General features: G+C 45.4%; 1 long non-coding RNA gene across 1 annotated transcript in view; it reads right to left on the bottom strand.

Annotated features, from left to right (window-relative positions):
- Window positions 1-17,239, bottom strand: part of LOC144827177 (uncharacterized) — a 44,842-nt gene extending 27,603 nt beyond the window's left edge. The window contains exons 1-2 of the long non-coding RNA XR_013610060.1: window positions 16,744-17,239; window positions 16,504-16,620 (exon numbers count right to left, since the gene is read on the bottom strand). This is a non-coding gene — a long non-coding RNA (uncharacterized LOC144827177). The remainder of the gene's footprint in view (window positions 1-16,503; window positions 16,621-16,743) is intronic.
- Between the last annotated feature and the right edge of the window lie 888 nt (window positions 17,240-18,127).

Here is an 18,127-nt window from a genome sequence, read left to right as displayed (position 1 = left end):
TAGGACAATGCCTCTTCATCCAGATTTTGAAGCAATTAAGTTACTCTGGCTGAAAATAACCCCGGGCTGTTCTTATACCCCTGAGAGAGTTGACAGAATTGACGCTGGGAGCCTAACGTGGAAAACGCGGTTAAATACCTGCTTTCAGGCGCTATATTCTGGTAGAAGAATCCATTTGAGATATCTAGTGTCGTTTTGTATTATTTGCGCACGTTATTCATTAATGCGGCACTGTGTGCATTTTGTATTGCAAATGTTTTGGTGTAACTGTTTAAATGTCTGTAATCCAAAACTAGACGAAATGAGTTGTCAGGTTTCATGACCAGAAACAAAGGATTATTCATTTGAGAGGTGCAAGTTTCAATCACCCCTTGGTATTCAAGTTGATCTAAGATCTCCCTGACCTGTTTTTGTGCTTCTTGCTTTATAGGATACTGCCTCTGTTTAATCAGAGTATTTTTCAATGGAATACTCATCCCATCCAACATGGTTTGGGTATAATGCTGGGGCTAGGGCTACTGCCCACTCCCGTGCATATGTGTATTTTAGGTATTTGGGAACAGGGTCGGAAAAGGCTGGTAAAATTACTGCTTCTCCCGCAGGGCGATCCATGCCGAAAGTTGGCGGCCAATCTTATTCAGCTAAAAGTATGTCATAACCAAACGTCAGGTTCTCCCAAAAGAGACCTTTTACTTTCCTGGGCTTGTCCCCCTCCATATGGAGTGTTATTTCATATTTTATTTATTTATTTTTGAGTTTTATAGAGCGCGAACCAGACCCGTGAGGTTATCAGAGCGCTTTACAGGATTAACAGGTGGTATAAACAGACTTAGGATGGGTGGATACAATTGGGAAAAGAAAAGGTAGATGCATTATACAAGGAAAGAAATAATAGGCAGTAACATATCCCAGATACATTTGGGATAAAAACAGGTAGATACATTGTATGAGAAAACAAGCTGTCTCAATTCCTGTGTAGGATGCCCAGAAGTGCCGGGTAGGTATCATCCGGAAGAACCATGGGTAATGACGTAATAGAAGGAGAAACAAAGTTGCTGAGGTGAATGAAATGCAAGAGTTAGGAGAGGAATTTGCCCATAAGGAAAGTTTTGGCCTCCTTTTTAAAATGTGCCAAAGATGGAAGTCTTCTGATGGTGGGTGGGAGTGAGTTCCATGTTCTTGAGACGGCCCCAGAGAAGGCACGATTGTACGATTTTTTCTGCACATGCGTGCTGATTTGAGCAAAAGGTCTCTGGTGGACCATGAGTTTCTGGCTCCTCCGGATATCACGAGTTTCTGGGTGTGAAAAGCTGGAGAATTGGAGTATAGAGCCTTGTGAGTGATGCAAGCCAGTTGGATTCTGCCCTCAAGAGGAAGCCAGTTTAGAGCTTTAAGGTGTGGAGATATATGGTCAAATTTCTTTGAACCTGTTAGGAGTCTGGCGGCGGCATTGAGGCAGGCTTTCAATGGTGCCAAAGAGTTTTTGGGTAGCCCTGCGAGGGTACAGCATCCATATACTAGTCTGGAGATGACTAGTTCCTGGGTCGCCATTTTTAGTTCGGTTGTCAAGGAATGGTTTCAGGTTTCTTAGGTAGCTCAGGCGAAATCTGGCAGTTTTGGCCATCGAGTTGATATGAAAACGCATATTAAAGTTGCAGTCCAGGGTTATTCCCAGGGATTTAGCAGAGTCCACAATGCTAGGAGGGCAGTTTAATCCTGTGATAGCCTTGATCCATTCCTGAATGTCTGGATTGGTTTTGGGTGGGGAGATAAGGAGAAATTCAGTTTTTTTGGCATTAAGTTTGAGCTGGTTAGAGGTGAGCCAATGCACCGTCAGCTTAAAGGCCTCATTCAGGGAGCGAATGTCCTCAGGAGAAGAGATTTTAATGTAGATCTGTGTGTCGTCGGCATACATGTGGTAGGCGATGTTGGCGGTGCGTAGCACCTCTGTGAGCGGTTCAAGGTAAAGATTAAAGAGGGTAGGGATGTGGTTGATCCTTGCGGGACTCCAAACATGATCGGAGAGGGAGCGGATAAGTTACAGTTGATTAGGATTCTCTGTGAGCGATTCTGGAGGAAGGACCTAAACCATTCAAGAACGGTGCCATTCAATCCCATCCGGAGTTTGAAGTGTTCCAGTAGAGTTTCGTAGTTGACCGTATCGAAAGCCGAGGATAGGTCTAGGAGTACTATGAGACAGGTTTTGCCTTGGTCAAGGGCTTGGAGGGCATCATCCACGATATGGAGGAGGGTGGTTTCCGTGCTGTGTACAGGTCTGAACCCGGGTTGGAAGTCATCAAGTAGGTGGAAGTTGGTAATGTGTTGGCTCAACTGCTGTTGCACACATTTCGCCAGCACTTTCGGTACGAGTGGGATGTTAGATATAGGTCTATAGTTGTCAGGGGAAGCAGGATCCAGCTGAGGTTTTTTTAAGATAGGGACGACTTGGCCGGCTTTAAGAGAGTCAGGTATCGATCCCTGTAGAAGGGATGCGTTGATTATTGCAGTCCAAAAAGGGATGATCGCCTGAGAGGCGGCGGCTAGGCAGTTAAAAGGGAGAGGATCATTGTAGTGATTGTTAGGATTCAAGGAGGATAGAATTTTCAAGACAGAGTGTTCGTCATAGACTTTAAAGTTGGACCAGTGCGCTAGGTTTTTGGGCGAAGTGTGGGAGGGTAGCGCAGAGAGAAGAGGTAAAGTCGGTGTAGTTTGGGAGTACTTTTCTGAATTAAGTTTGTCTCAAAGGGCAGTAATTTTATCACAGAAGAAGGAGGACCATTCCTCGCATGATATTAGAGATTTAGGGGTTTCTTTGGAGTTTTTTAGCCAGTTTGGTGGATAGATGTTTGACCAGGTCGAATAGCTTGCAAGGTCTGTTCTTGGCGTTCTCCAGTTCTGTTCTGAAGAATTCTTTTTTTGCATTGAGGATTTTCCCATTATAGGCATTTCTGGACTGACGGAGAAGATTTAGATGGGCTGCTGACCGGTGCTGTTTCCAGTTACGTTCTGACTGCCGGAGGGATCTCCTCTCCATGTTGAGGGAACCATTGAACCAGGGGTTCCTGTCTTTGATCTGAGTTCTTTTTAGTTTCAGCGGAGCAAGGTCATCTAGAATGTTGTATATAGTTGTGGAATAATGATCAGTGAGGTTGTTGACAGTAGTGAGATGAGGGGGGAGGTCAGACTCACAGCGGGCAGCCAGTTTCCCGTGGTCAAGGTTCTTGGTGTCTCTAACTTAACATTTGGGAATCACAGGTTGTGGTGTCCAAGTCTAGTGGGTGCCAGGCAAAAGGAAGGTGATAGCATGGTGGTCAGACCAATCACATGGGTCTATAGAGATAAGTTTGACCACTGAATCCTTGGCGATGACCCAGTCTAGAGTGGTGCCTTTCGAGTGAGTTGGGAGTGAGCAGGCTTAGGTAAGGGTTTGGTTGGCCTGTCTTGTGTTGATTTCGAGATATCTGACCTTATTTTCCATGACCAGTTGCCTTTTGAGTATGACCCTGTTTTTCAACCCTCGCTTAAGATCCTCTCTTTGAGTGTATACGTTTTGAAGTTGATGAGGATTTTTCTGGGGGGTTTTCTAGCTTTGTTTTTCCCATAAGGGTCACGGTGGACTCTTTGTATGTCTTCGGCCAGATCCACTGATTTCGCCAAGGGTATAAATTCCCCAAGTAGATTTACCACAAAATTTTTAACATCCTCCCCTTCCAGATTTTCAGGGATGTTTAAAATTCTGAAGTTGTTCCTCCTAGCCTGGTTTTCCATGGATTCCATAGGTCTCTTATTTCATTGTCCATTCTTTTAAAGCCCTTCAATTTCTTTCCGGTTTTCATCCACTTTTTTGTTTATCACTACCATTTCTTGTTCTACAGAAGTGACTCTTTCCATGAGCATATTTGTTTTCTGGTCAAGTGCCTCGCATGCTTCCTAGATCTTGCTCTGGTTTCTCTCTGGGGTTGCAAAGTTCGCCCTCATTTCAGTCATCAGCATGCTCATCATTTTTTCCATGCTGGCATGGGGGGGTGAAAGTGCCGCCATCTGCCTGATCCAGTTGTTCTAATACCACCAGGGGAGCAAACCTGTTGCCTCCCAATGAAACTTCTTTCGTCATTTCAACCCTGCTTGTTTCTGGCTGACCCATATTTGAGTTTTTTTCTAAGTGGAGCTCCATTTTTTCTTGCACCTTAAAGTATGACCTCAGAGATGGGGTTATTTTCTGCTTCGTGTACTCCAGAGACTTCAACTTCGCTTGGCTGGCTGTAGACAATGGGGCCTGTGTTTTGTTTACAGTTGTGTGCTTTTTCTTTTTTTTCGTGCTCTTTGGAACTGCTTAAGGTGATATGTCTGATGTGGTGTCTGATGTAGTGCAAAAGGAATTCATGTCGGGTTTCCCTTTATCACTGCCCGACGCTGGGTATTGGTGCAGCTCCTCTTCTACTCGTGGCTGATGTTTACTCCTCAGGCTATATCCTGTCTCACACCTGGGGTGTTTAAGCCGTGCTTGCTTTGCCTGATCCACTTTTGACTCTACCCCTACCACAGCCTCTAGATCATCCAGCCTAGTTTTGTCCTCTGTTTTCCCTGCGCTATTTCAAAGGCTATAGGATTATTAGTGTTTGAATTACTCCCTTCTGCCTCTTCCGGTCTTGCTAGGACACACAGCTTACTAGCACCCCCAGAAGTATGCACACAGAGTTTAGTCTTGGCAGCCTCTCAATCTTGCCTCGTTCCTGCAACCAAACTTCCCCCTTTCCCCCTCACCTTGGACAGGTAACCTTTCTGAGTGGCTACACCAGATACCCCAGCAGCTACTTTCCCGCTCTCCAGGCAATATTTACTATCCTCTCTTGGCACAATTAGATAGGTAGCCTCACCTCTAAGTGGTAACCTCGCAGCGGCTTTCCTGGCGCTCAAGCACGTCGTGGCTGCTAGTGCCCACACACCACCTGGCAGGTAGTTGTTCCGTTGGTGGGGTACTCCCTTTCCCACCACTTTTGCCTTTTCTCCCACTCCTACCAGGCTCATTCGGGACTCTGCGCAACCGCTCCACTCTACTCCGCTCCTAGTTTCTTGTTTCACTTTTTGCCTTCCATCTGCTGATTCACGCTGATCTCCTAGCTTGCGCCACCGAGACTGGTTCTCCCGAAACCACCCTGCACCTCCAGGCAGTCGTGTTTCCGCTTCGCTCCCTCTCCTGTTTTTGCTCGTGGAAGCTCCGCTCTCCCCCACTGGGACCCGCTGAACAGCAAGCCTGCAGTGTCCGCGTTGGTTTTCCTGGCTCCGCCCTGCACCTCCCGGCGCTGCTGCTGCTGCCTCTACCATCCCGGCTCACTTCCTGGGGCAGCTCATCCTGACCCTGCCGTCGCGTTTGTTCCTGGTGTTCCGGATGTCCTCTCCCCCAGGTACTGACTTCATTCCGAGTGCCTCATAATTAGGTTTTAGGTCGTCGCTTTTTCCAACTTTCCCTGCGCTTTTCCGTGCTCTTTGTGCTGAAGTTCTGTTGGAAGAGCACGGAGCTCACAGCCGAGATCCTATCCGGCCGCAGCTCGGCCAGTACATGCAACAATTGAAAACACTAGGAGCGACGGTGCAAATGCGTTTTCCAGCAGCACTGAGAATAATGTGGGAAAATAAAATGTAAAACATCAGAGACCCAAAGGAGGTAGAGTGCTTCATAGATCGAATAAAGTCTCAATCAGACAAATAAGCAAATCCAAAGAAAAATAAAAGTAGTCAATGTGCTCAATAAAAAACAAAAAAGCAGTAGAAGAGTAGGGGGCTCGAATTGATGGTAAAGAAAATGCCCCAAAGGAAATGGAAGGAGGCTTTTCCCAGGGAGGGAAAAAGGGAAGGAAGGCAGCACAAACATTTTTGTGAAAATAAAAAAAAAGTGCGCCAGGTGGGAGCAAAGTAGGGAAAAAGAATATAAAAATGTCCCAAGCAAGCAATATGAGGTTAAGGGAAATTGGTCCATACATGTAAGAACCAGAAGAGGCTACGAAAAAGAGAATGTACAAAAGAAAATGAAATAAATGGCAGTTAACATTTTGACATGGAATGTAAATGGGTTGCGGATAAGGAAACGTAGGGCAAAAATCATGGAATATTTGAAAATTATAGATTGCGAAGTAATCATATTACAGGAGACGCACCTACTGAAGGGTGAGTGGGAGAAGTTTCTGAAAAATCAGAGATGGATAGAGTCATGTATGTGCACAAACCAAGATTGTACGGTGAAAGGGGTGGCGATCCTGTTTAAAAAGTCACTGGGTGCAAGGATTGAAACCACAGAAGTGGATAAGAAGGGACGGTGGGTTGTAGTTAATGTGAGGATAAAAAATAACCCTTTCACAATTGTTGGGTATTATGGTCCAAATTTAGACGACCCAGAGCCACTCCAGAAAGTCTATACGCAACTTTTATCAGCTAGAGCACCCATAATAATGGGAGGGGATTTTAATATTATACTGGACCCCAGGAGGGATAGGTTCCCAACTAAGCACGGACCCAATTTACCTAAAATGAGGTAGTGGGTAACCCTCTGCATAAAGGACTTAGGACTTATGGATATATTGAGGGAAAAAGGGGATGAGATAAATTAATTCACCTTGCAAAATAAAAGATTGGGACACGCTTCAAGAATAGACTATTTTTTAATAGATGCAGGATTATTAAATTCCACGATGACAGTGGAACATATACCAACGCATCTGTCAGACGATTCAGCTGTGGTGCTACGCTTAAAGCTAAGCTGCCCAGCCACTAACCCAAGATGGACTGTAAATAGAGCCATATTTCAAGACATGACCTGCATTCAAAAGCTATCAGAAGAGACAGAAGAATTCTTTCGTATAAAAAAACTGCATGGGAAGCATATAAGGCCGTTATTAGGGGGAAAATAATCAGCCTCTCGGCACATAAAAATAAATTTAAAAAAAATCAAGATTGGCGAGTTAGAAGGAGAACTTACTCTGTTAGAGACTGAGCTAGCCACAAACAATCTCTCCCCATAAAGGAAGATAGACATCGAGGAGAAGAGGAAAACGAAAAAAAATGGAGCTGGCTGATGTTCTCGAGAAAATAGTCAAGCAAAAATGGGAGGCCAGCAAAATATCCCATTACGAATACGGTGAAGGTTGTGGGAAGCTGCTGGCGTGGAAGTTGAAAACAGACACAACTTGCAACAGGATACTCAAAATACAGAAGGAAGACCAACAGGTCACTTCTGATGACGTAGAAATCAGGAAACAATTCGAGAAGTGTTTCAACAATCTATATACGGAAGAAACAATGGCTACCAAAGAGCAGATTGAAGCATTCTTGGGGGAAGTCTCTATGCCAGAACTCTCACAGGAGCAAATTGCGGAGCTAAATCAGACCATTAGCAAAGAAGAAGTACTAGGGACCCTGAAGGGTCTTAAAAAAATCAAGGCAGCAGGCCCAGATGTTCTTCCAAATGAGTTATATATCCATCCACGTGAAGTATTTTCAGGTCGGTGGCAGCGCCTGTGATTCGCTGGGGGGATCCTGTGTTAGTGTGAGCTGATCCTTCATCTACAAGCTCGCTATTTACATTTAAAAGCTTGTCAGGGTACTCAGTGAGCGCAGGCATGATTTAGATGCTGGCGCCTAACCCCATTTAAAAAAATTGTCACTTACTATGTTTGAGCACTGATTTTAATACTTGTATCTTCAACTGCATTTTTTTGCACATTCTTGCTCCTTCGGCGGCCTCCCTCGCCCCGTTCCACCGCAGCTGACTGTGCTGTTTGAGTGGAGGGTGAGGCGCCATCTTGGGCTGTGTTGTTCCTGAAGCCTGGCCGGAGTTAGCGGTCTAGCGCTTTTGGGGAGGCAGGGCATAAAAAGCATATGTGCTTCCGGGAGCGCAGCGGGCGCGACGATGGCGCGCCGAAGGTGCGCCTAAGGTAAGCCCGTCTGCGCCCGTCCACGCCCCGACAGCGCCCAGGGCCAAAAACGCTGCACGTTTAGGGTTCCACCATTCAGACTCTCCTATTACATATAGCTGAGAGCTACTTCACTCTCTTAATAAAAATTTGTGTGGCAACTGCACGCCATGGGAGGTTTTATACTCCATAGATAGGGTATGCCCGAATTGTCAGTTTCAATTTAGTACATCTGCCTCCACTTCTACCTCACCGGCTAACGGTGATTCTGGTTCCAGAATTCGCGCTGCTCTCATTAATGCGCGCTCTTTAGTTAAGCATACGGAGGAGATCCGTGAGCTGATAATTGATAACTCGCTCGACCTCTTATTCGTCACAGAGACATGGCTACACACCTTCTGCGCTCCGGCGTTTGAGCTAGCTATACCCAGGGGTTTTAAGATAGCAAGATTAGATCGTAGCTCAGGTGCCATTGAGGACGGGGAAGCATTGGAATTTTCGATTGCTCTTTCTTCGCAGTTCACCTTGGGCGGTTTGCTGATCTACCGTCCCCCAGGTCCTTTGGTTTTCGTTCATCAATTCTCTTGACGAGGTAGTCGCCCAGGGAGCGCTGAGGTTCCCCAGGTTCTTGCTCTTGGGGGATCTTAATATTCATATGGATGTTTCTACAGCCCAAGGAGTCAGGGCACTGGGCGAGCTTTGCGCCATAGCTCAGCTTAGAAAACAGGGCCAGGACATTACTCACCTTGGAGGGCACTGCCTTGATCTTGTCTATGCCAATTTCAATATCAAGTCTGATATCCCTCGCCCAGTTACGTGGTCGGACCATTTCTTGGTGGGCTTCTCCTGGGAGCTGGACAGGGCCCGCGCCTTAGCCAAAGAGCATCAGGTCCCCTTTCCCCAAAAAATTAGTATTCCAGCTTTAGCAGAAGCCCTGACCCATTCTCTTCCGGCCAAGTCTGATAATCTAGAAGAAGCCGTTGAGAATTTCTCGACATGGATTAGAGCCTCGGTTAGCCTGCCATCACAGCTCAAAGGTACAAAGCGGCCTAGAGCCTCCCCTTCCTCTCCTTGGTAAACGGAACATCTTAAAACTTAAAAAATTGGCTGTAAGGAGCGGGAAAGGATTTGGAGGCGAGAGTACTGCCCAGTAGCTAAGGCGGAACTCCGAGCAGTGCAAAAAGACTACTATGCTGCTATTAAGAAGGCTAAGGGAGGCCACTATGAAGGCAGGATTAGCAAGGCCAAAAACAACAGTAGAGAAATTTCGTCTATTGTCAGAAGTTTTACGTCTCCAGTGGCAGAAACTTTATCGGCTCCTATATCTGAGGGCTGGTGTGAGAAACTGTCCGCTTACTTTATAGAAAAAATAAAGAAAATTCAAGAGAGTCTTAATCCTCCTGATTCAGACTACTCCCTATCCGCTCAGAGGGCCCGAAATCAAGGTGATTCTCCCCAACCTCCTGTCTCTTTTAACTGTATAGAGTCGAAAGACGTGATGTGCTCTTTTAGAAAAGCTGAAGAAAAGGACGTTTTGGCCATCCTAAAGGCTCTGAAGTCCGGGTCTCCAGCTGACCCTTGCCCTGCTAGAGTTTTGAGTGGTGTGGCGGAAGCTATTGCTCCTATAGTAACTGACTTGGTTAATGAGTCTTTACAAACAGGTGTGGTACCCTCTCAGTGGAAACAAGCAAAACTTCTCCCACTGATCAAAAAACCTTCAGCGGACCCCCTGATTGTTTCCAATTATAGGCCTATCTCCTTGATCCCGGCTTTAGCCAAGGTCTGTGAAAAGGCTGCCTTTCGACAGCTGGAGAAGTTTGTGGAATCATCGGGGGCTCTACATCCTGCCCAGTCTGGGTTCCGCACCTCCTTTAGCACTGAGACCGCGCTCATGGAAGTCACCGAGGCCATTAGGGAATGTCTGGACGGGGGTGGCAGAGCGGCTCTAATTCTATTGGACCTCTCTGCCGCGTTTGACACGGTTCCCCACGTCCAGCTTCTCTCTAGGCTGGAGGATATTGGCATCACGGGCGCGGCCTTCAGCTGGGTCAAATCTTTCCTCACAGACAGGTTCCAACAAGTATGGCTGCCCCCCTACCACTCATCGAACAGCAGGGTAGATACAGGAGTTCCACAAGGGTCGACCTTGAGTCCCCTGCTTTTTAATGTTTATTTGACTCCTCTTGTCTGCTTGGCTGAGAGCTTGGGTGCGAAAATAATGGCCTATGCCGACGACACCCAACTTCTCTTCACTTGGGACAAGAATAATCTCTGCACAGACGGTGTCCGGCAGTGCCTGTCCTCAGTGTTTGCCTGGTTTGCCCGGGCCTGCCTCAAGTGTAATGAGGACAAGTCAGAGATTCTTCTGTACGGGCACTTTCCGGTCGCTTTTAAGGAATCCATTTGGCCCAGCGGATTGCCATGTCCCACTGGGGTTGGTGGGGTTGAAAAAAACTTGGGGATTTGGTTCGGAGCTGATTTATGCTTCCGGGAACAAATCACGGACTGGCGGGTACTTGTTTTGGGACCCTAACCACTCTCCGGAAGTTTTTTCCTCTCCTTCCCCAAGAGGCAAAAGAAACAGTGGCCAGAGCACTTATTCTCTCGCGTCTGGATTACGCCAACCCCCTCTACATCTACATCGGTGCGCCTGACTTCTTGCTTCGCAAATTGCAGGTGGTCCAGAACGCGGCAGTGAGGCTCCTCTTTGACATCCCTAGGAGACTCAGCGTACGCAAGCAGCTCTCAGAGTTACATTGGCTTCCAGTTGCTCTGAGAGTACGCTTTAAGATCTTGGTTTTGGCCTTAAAAGCCTTACATGGCCCATGTCCCTCCTACTTAAAGGACAGATTTGCTTTTTACCACCCTCCTCGTCAATTGCGATCTGCCACCCTTAGACATCTGGTCATTCCCAGATTTAAGAGAGTTCGTCTTGGGGGACAATCCTTGACGGTTAGAGCTGCTCAGTTGTGGAATACGACAAACCTTACATATTTTAAAAAACATCTGAAAACTCACTTATTCAGACAAGCCTTGTAGATCATCTGCTTTTATTTTAACTGACACCGTGATTCTCTCCCGCGCCAGGACAGTTTCGACTAACAGTGCGCGTTATAAGCAACTATATAACATAACATAACATATTGGTCTCGTCACTGACGGCCCTTTTGAACAAAGTCTTCAAAGAGAAAGGATCCCTCCCAGCCTCTTGGAACGAAGCAATTACCTGTCATATACTGAAACCCAGAAAGAGCTCTTCAAGATGTGCATCATATAGGCCAATCTCGCTCCTGAACACAGATTATAAGCTATACACACAAATTTTAGGCAAAAGATTAGGAAAGGTGGTTGGCTCCATAGTCCATACAGACCTAAAAGGCTTTTCTCAAAGATAGACACATACAGGAACTTACTCAAGAACTCATTAGTGCAATAGATCTAGCTACACATTTTAAAACACCCCTGTTACTTTTAACCCTAGATGCGGCCAAAGCTTTTGATAGGGTGAGCTCGCCTTTCCTAAACGCAACCCTTGCCAAGTTTAATTTAGGAGAGACCTTCCTGGGCGCAATTAAACAAATATATGGAAGTCCCTCAGCCAAGGTCTTAGTAAACGACTCACTAACAGAGGAAATAACAATACAAAGGGGCACAAGGCAGAGATGCCCACTACCCCACCTATTATTCGATCTGTATATAGAGCCTCTAGCAGAACTACTAAGGAAAGCAGAGGAAATAGTACAATTTACGCACCTAGGATGAAAAAAACGTTGCTTTGTTTGCAGACAATTTGATGGTATTTACCAACATCTCGAGGTATCCCTGCCAGCAGTCGAAGAAATAGTGAGATCGTATGGAAGAGTATCAGGATACCTGGCGAACCAATCAAAGACAGAAATTCTCCAATGGAATATTGTATCACAAGATCCTAGAGTAAAAACAAAATAAAATACTTGGGTATAGAACTTACAACGGACATAGAGGAGATCACAACCCTAAATCTCGAGAGAATCCATAAAGAGGTAAAACAACTGCTCCAAGCTCGGGGGGCCTGCCGTTGTCTTTAATGGGGAGATCAAACATAATAAAGATGGCTATACTCCCAAAATGTACCTACTTATTTAGCACTATTCCGCCGGAATTCAAAGAGAAGAAACTAAAGAAACTGCAGGGAGAACTAAGCAGCTTCATTTGGAACGCAAAGGGAGTCAGGATAGCCTGGAGGAAGATAAGGAAACACAAAACAAAAGGGGATATCGCTAGCCCGGACATATTACAATACTGTAGAGCCTTTCAGTTTAAATACACCAGGTCAATGCTAGAAGATTTTGAACTTCTACCAGAACACCTCCAAGCGAAAGTTAGCAAGGAAGGAAGTCACTATATGTATAAGTTCGGACACCCAAAATACTTCACGAAAATAAAATTGAAAACGCTGAAGGCAGCAGCCACGCTTTGGTATAAAATGAGAAATTTTGTTTAAAATTCCGTACTATAGCAATTATGCACCGATTTGGGTCTCCCCTGAAACTCCTGAGTGTTTAAAAGACAAACTAGCAAACCCCCTGAAGGAAAGTAATATCACAAAATGGAGGGAACTAAAAATCCGGAATGCTGTCATAGAATGGGAAGAGCTGAGCAAAAGAACAAAAGGCTCAATCTCACGATTTAAGTACTACAAAACTGACCAGCTGGGTGAAAAATCTAAAGGATAGTCAAGAAGGACCGGAAAAAATTGAAGAAATGCTGCAGGGAAATAAGACCTATAAAAAAGAGATAGCACAATGGTACTGGGCCCTAATACAGGAAGGGGAGGAAGATGACAAAACTCCAGATGAGACCTGGCTAGGAGTACTGCCGGAAGAAGATATCCAGCATAATTGGCAAGTATCTGTAGCTACATGTTGGAAAATTGTGAGATCTGCACCATTAAGAAGAAACCACTTATTCACTATCCATAGAGCGTATTGGACGCCAAAGAGGCTGTCAAAGATCAAAGGCCAAGGGGAGAGAAGTTGCCCCAAATGTGGAGAAATGGGTGCAGACGTCCTTCACATGTGCCGGCAGTGCCCTCGACTGGAGGTCTTCTGGAAAGAAACGGGTGAGACTCTTTCTAAGCTACTGGGCCGACAGACAGAGGGGACTATAGACCTGGTTATCTTCGGGGTAAATTACGATAAGGGTGAAAACCCAAAATTGAGTAAGGATCAAGTGAGAATATTGTTTATGCTGATTTTACTGGCAAGGAGGGAGATATGCATAAAGTGGGTAAAAGGTGTACCTCCAACGCACAACGAGTAGTTAGCCTCTATAAAAAGAGCACACAAACTTGACACGAGTAGACAAAGGGGTAAAAGAAACGCATATTGGGATATCTGAGAAAATTACACTGTAACAAATATGACTTGGTCCAATGATTAAGCAATGCAGTAACACCTCAAGTGGAAACTTGAGTGAGTAGTCAAAGTGACTGTCTCAACCCAGAAACAAATGCATCGGAAGCGGACACAAGGGGGTTAAGGTGTAGAGGAAACCCAGAAATTCTCCACGCACAAGCTGTGCCCACTCAGGAGAAACCTCGAAATTCCCGGAAGGATAGTTCAAAAGGGAAAGAGGACCCCCGACACCTCCAATTCCAAAATATTGCTGTATGAGGGGAAAAAAAAGGGTTTGGTTGGCCAAAAAGTCTCTGATGGCATTGACCTGAGGGTCCTTGGGGTAGTTCCGGTGCAAGTAGAAGTACAAAGGAAAATGTCATTAGAGTTAGGGGAGGCCTTGGCTGTGATGATTTCCATGAGGAGGTCAGTGAAGGTGCCTGGGGGGTGGTAAAAGATGTGCAGTCTGCACAGTTGGGTGGTGTTGTTGCATATGGAAAATGCAAGGTATTTGCAGGAGTCTGTAGGATCAGCCAGAAGTTCAGTAACATAGAGGTTAGAGCGGTAGATGCAGGCAGTGCCTCCCCCTTTTTTATGGGATTGCCTGTCCAGCCTTAGAATGTTGTAATTGGGTGGGACTAAGAGATCTAGGCAGGGAGATGAGCATTCATTGAGCAAAGATTCAGTCAAGACTGCTAAGTCTGATTTTTGGCTCAGAATGAGATCGGTGACATCAGAGGCATGCTTGAATGCTAAGCGGCAGTTAATTAGGAGGCCGGATAGTGGGAGGTGGAGTGTGTGTCGTGAGTAGGGGCAGAGATGTGTACTAGCGCTAGGTTGCCGTTGATCACTCCTCTGTTGCGTAGGGTAGCTGATCTGTTGGGGTTGGTTGGAACCGTGCGGATAGGGTGTTCGTCACTCAGATCTGGGGGCTATTTTTTTTTTTTTTTTTTTTGTATGTTCTTATATAGCGCTCGAATCACCCGGAGGCATCTCGGCGCTTGCCTTGGGAACCCGTCCTGGCTTTTCCCTGTGAGATAGCCCCTACAGGGCATCCCCAAGGTGAAAGCCAGGCATCCCGCCGCGGGGGGCCGTTGTGGAGATTAAGCAAGCTTAATGCCCAGAGTTGCAGAGTGAGAACCCATGATTAGGGCAGGCACCGGAGCGAGAATTATCGAGTCCGTGGACATTTGAGCTCAAAACCCTGCCGCGTCGGGAATTGAACCCTGGTCCCGGGTCTGACCTCTGCTCCAGGGTCTGCCTGCTCTAACCAGTGAGCCACACTTCTCCACTTCTATTGGCTAATCAGGGCTGAATCGTTGCTAATGAGGAGGTCTACAACTTCTTCCTCCATGAGGTCTAGAGGGCTAGGCGTTACAGGGGCAGGTTTGTAGGTATGGAGGAGGGCCTGAGTTTCCTCCTCTGAGAGGTGGCAAGGCTGCTTGCGAGAGCACAGGTGCCTCAGGGATAGCGGAAAAAGGGTGAAAGAGAGGCTCGGAGGAAGGGGGAGTAGAGTTCTGCAAGAGCTTGAAGTTCGAGAAGGAGAGTTCTGTGAGGTGCAGGTGGTTCTTTAGATCCAGAATGGAGTTGTGGATGCTAAGGGTTAGTTTGGTAGCTCTGCGGTGGATAGTATCCATATCCCTAAAGGAGGGATGCTATTGCGGGCAGGGGGCCTGCGGAGTGGGAGAAGGAGTTGGAGCGATTCTGATGCGATGTCATGTTAAGCTACTCTAAACATTTATTATCTATAATAATTTTTAACATGCGCAATAAGTCGCTAATATATAAACACCCAGGGAGCTGGCCAAGATGACAAAGGCATGTCACAAAAAACATATTTCAAACATATCAAAGTTTATTTATAATTCATTAGCATCTATTTACAAATTGAGCGTATAAAACATCCCACACCATGGCTCTCACTCACACATTCATACCAACTGATTCATACTCTCACATACCAACACATCCTGTGACTCAGGAATTCACTCATACTCATACCAACAGTACAGTGGATAAGAACAAATGGACCAAATATGGATAACAGTGATCATCATCTAAAGACAGATAAACACTCCAGTATTTATGTAGCGCTAAATAAATTCAGGGTCATCAGGATACATTAAAGTTAGTTTAGGATGATAACAATGAGTCCATTCAGTAGAAACAACGCCGACACACGTTTCGGTGATCGACCCAATGTGGGTCTCACCTTCCTCAGGGCAAAAAGATCCAGAGGCGTGAAATTGAGATGAGCCTATGATAAATGCAAACCATCAGACATACAATATTCATGAAGGATAGTCAAAAACAATACGTGTACATAGTAGTACAGTATCAATTTACATGCCATGCTTGTGAGCCAAAGGGCTCAGCTACCGAAAGGTTAAATTAGGATAACAATAATAATAATAAGGTACCCAAAAGCCACACTGAATAATAAAGTGCACAAGACTGGTATGTGTGAGATATAAAATAGCATTAGAAGGAAATGACCTGTGTCTCAGAATCAAAAGGAAACAATAGTGCAGTTCTTAAGTAACGATAGAGCCGAGTGTGCACTGAGCACCAGAGAACCAACACCACAGTGTTCTACCTAAAGATAAATATAGGAAGTGAGAAGAATAGGTTTGATTACGATGTTTGTCCACCCGCCATCGCTATGCCAAAAGGGACCGCCCGCAATAGGTAGGAAGACAAGTGACTAGCATCAAAATAGAATACTAGTCTATAGACAAAGCTAAAAAGAGTAAAGGAGAGAGTAAGGTCATCTACTCAAACTATAAGCAGAGAGAAAAGTAAAGTGAACATATAAACATATAATAAGGGCACACTGGTCTTACCCTAAACAATAATACAGGAATCTAAACAGAAGAATGTGAAGACTCCATTCCCAGTAGTTTATAATGTACATAGAGATCGAGGAAACAGATATGTCATCCGCGTATGTTAGTGAAAGCAGCGCTCAGTCTGATGAAAGAAAAAACAGACGAACGCTAGCTGGTCATTTATGAGGGCAGCAGGATATTGCTGAGACAGGGCAATCATCAGTAAAGAGCAATACAAAAATAAACATGAATACAAAAACACAAAGTAACAGTCACAAATACACACCTAATGTATAAAGATACAGAAAAAAACATTACCCCAGAATACACCAAAAAAAAGAATACCAAGCGCGAAGCGCAGCAAAGTATCAAGGATGAAGACAGGAGTCTCACCTTAAATATGCCAAGTCAGATCCACTCGTTAATAAGGGTTACTTCAGAGGCCAGGAGGCGAGAGCACGCCATTAAACATGGTCACAGTAAACATCCAGGGCATCGGGACGGGAATAACTAGACAGAAACAAATGGACAGAAGGTGACTTAGCGCCGAGTGATAGTTAAGAGGCAAATAATAATGCGACAAAGAAAAAGGGCGCCCGTTATCCCAGGTCAGGAGTGGAAGAAAAGACTTACCGATAAGCTTCTAGTGCCGTGCCCCTCAGCAAAACATGTCCGCATAGGATCATGAGACAACGCCGTTTGTGAGACGTCACGCTTTTTAAAGGTAGAACAGATGGGGAAGTTGTGAAGCGGCGCCTCCAGAGTAAACAATTCAAAATTTGCAAACATTCGTGACAAGAATTTTCAATTCTATTAAGGACTAGGAGGCAAGGATTCTGCTATCTCATTTCTTTAATGAAATGCCCAGCAGCCATAGAAACAAATAAACCACAATACCCAGAAACACATGGGTAAAAACCATAGAGTATGTGGTATAAAAGGTCATAGAGATAGTCACTCCTCCTCTTTCTTTCGTGAGAACATATCCAGTAAAGCAGAACAAAGCCAATCCGGAAAGTCAAATAAGGAAAACAGCATCACCAATCCCGGAAGGCCAAGGAACATCCAAAAGGCAACCAAGTGAAGAAAACTGAAGCTGGAAGACTCCGACGGAGCAGGTAGGCAGACACCAGGCAGGTCGGAAAACTCCTCATTTGGGATCAGATCCTGAAAAGAAGACAAAGCCGTAATTGCAAGCTTATGCAAAATACTGAGCATAAAAGCAAGGGAGGGTAAAGAAACAGGATGCATATAAGGAAAACATCATAAGCATAAATGCAGAATATAAATTAACAATAAATGCATACAATAACGGGTGGGATAATCCTCGCTTCCTAGTCCTTAATAGAATTGAAAATTCTTGTCACGAAAGTTTGCAAATTTTGAATTCTATAGCAGGACAGGAGGCTCCGATTATGCTTGTTCAAAGCTGATTCACCACCACAGAAGCAACAGTAGCAATAGGTTTAATATAAAACGTCTTGAAAACAGAGTCAGAGGACCAATCAGCGGCCTTCATAATGTCAAACAAAGTGACCCCCATAGAGAAAGCTTTAGAAGCCATGGCCCCGCGAGCTGAGTGTGCCCCAAACACAGAAACAACAATCCCAGCCTCAGCCATGAGCCAACGAACCCATCTAGCTAAAGTAGCCGGGGTGACAGGGCGGAAAGGCTTTTGCAAAGCAATTAACAACTGACCCTGCATATCTGAACGAAAAGAAGCAGTACTTACTTCATAATCTTTGAGACACTGGACGACACACAGATTAGGACGAGCAGGGAAAGCAGGATAAGAAATCACTGTAGTGTTTGTCTTAGTACGCCTGGTAAGGTGAAAGGTAACGCCATCCGGCGTGAAATGACGGCCGGCTAGATCCAAAGCACGGACATCAGACACCCGTTTGCAAGAGATCAGACATAGTAACATAGTTAATTTGGCCGACAGTTGCTTACGGGACAGCAATGAATTAATAGGCCAGGCCTCCAGAAAACGGAGAACACCGACACGTCCCATAAC

The sequence above is a fragment of the Lissotriton helveticus genome, chromosome 4_1 (genome assembly GCF_964261635.1).
Source record: "Lissotriton helveticus chromosome 4_1, aLisHel1.1, whole genome shotgun sequence".
NCBI classification, from domain to species: domain Eukaryota; kingdom Metazoa; phylum Chordata; class Amphibia; order Caudata; family Salamandridae; genus Lissotriton; species Lissotriton helveticus.
Note: the sequence above shows the minus strand (reverse complement) of the source record. Positions and strands in the feature narration are given on the sequence as shown.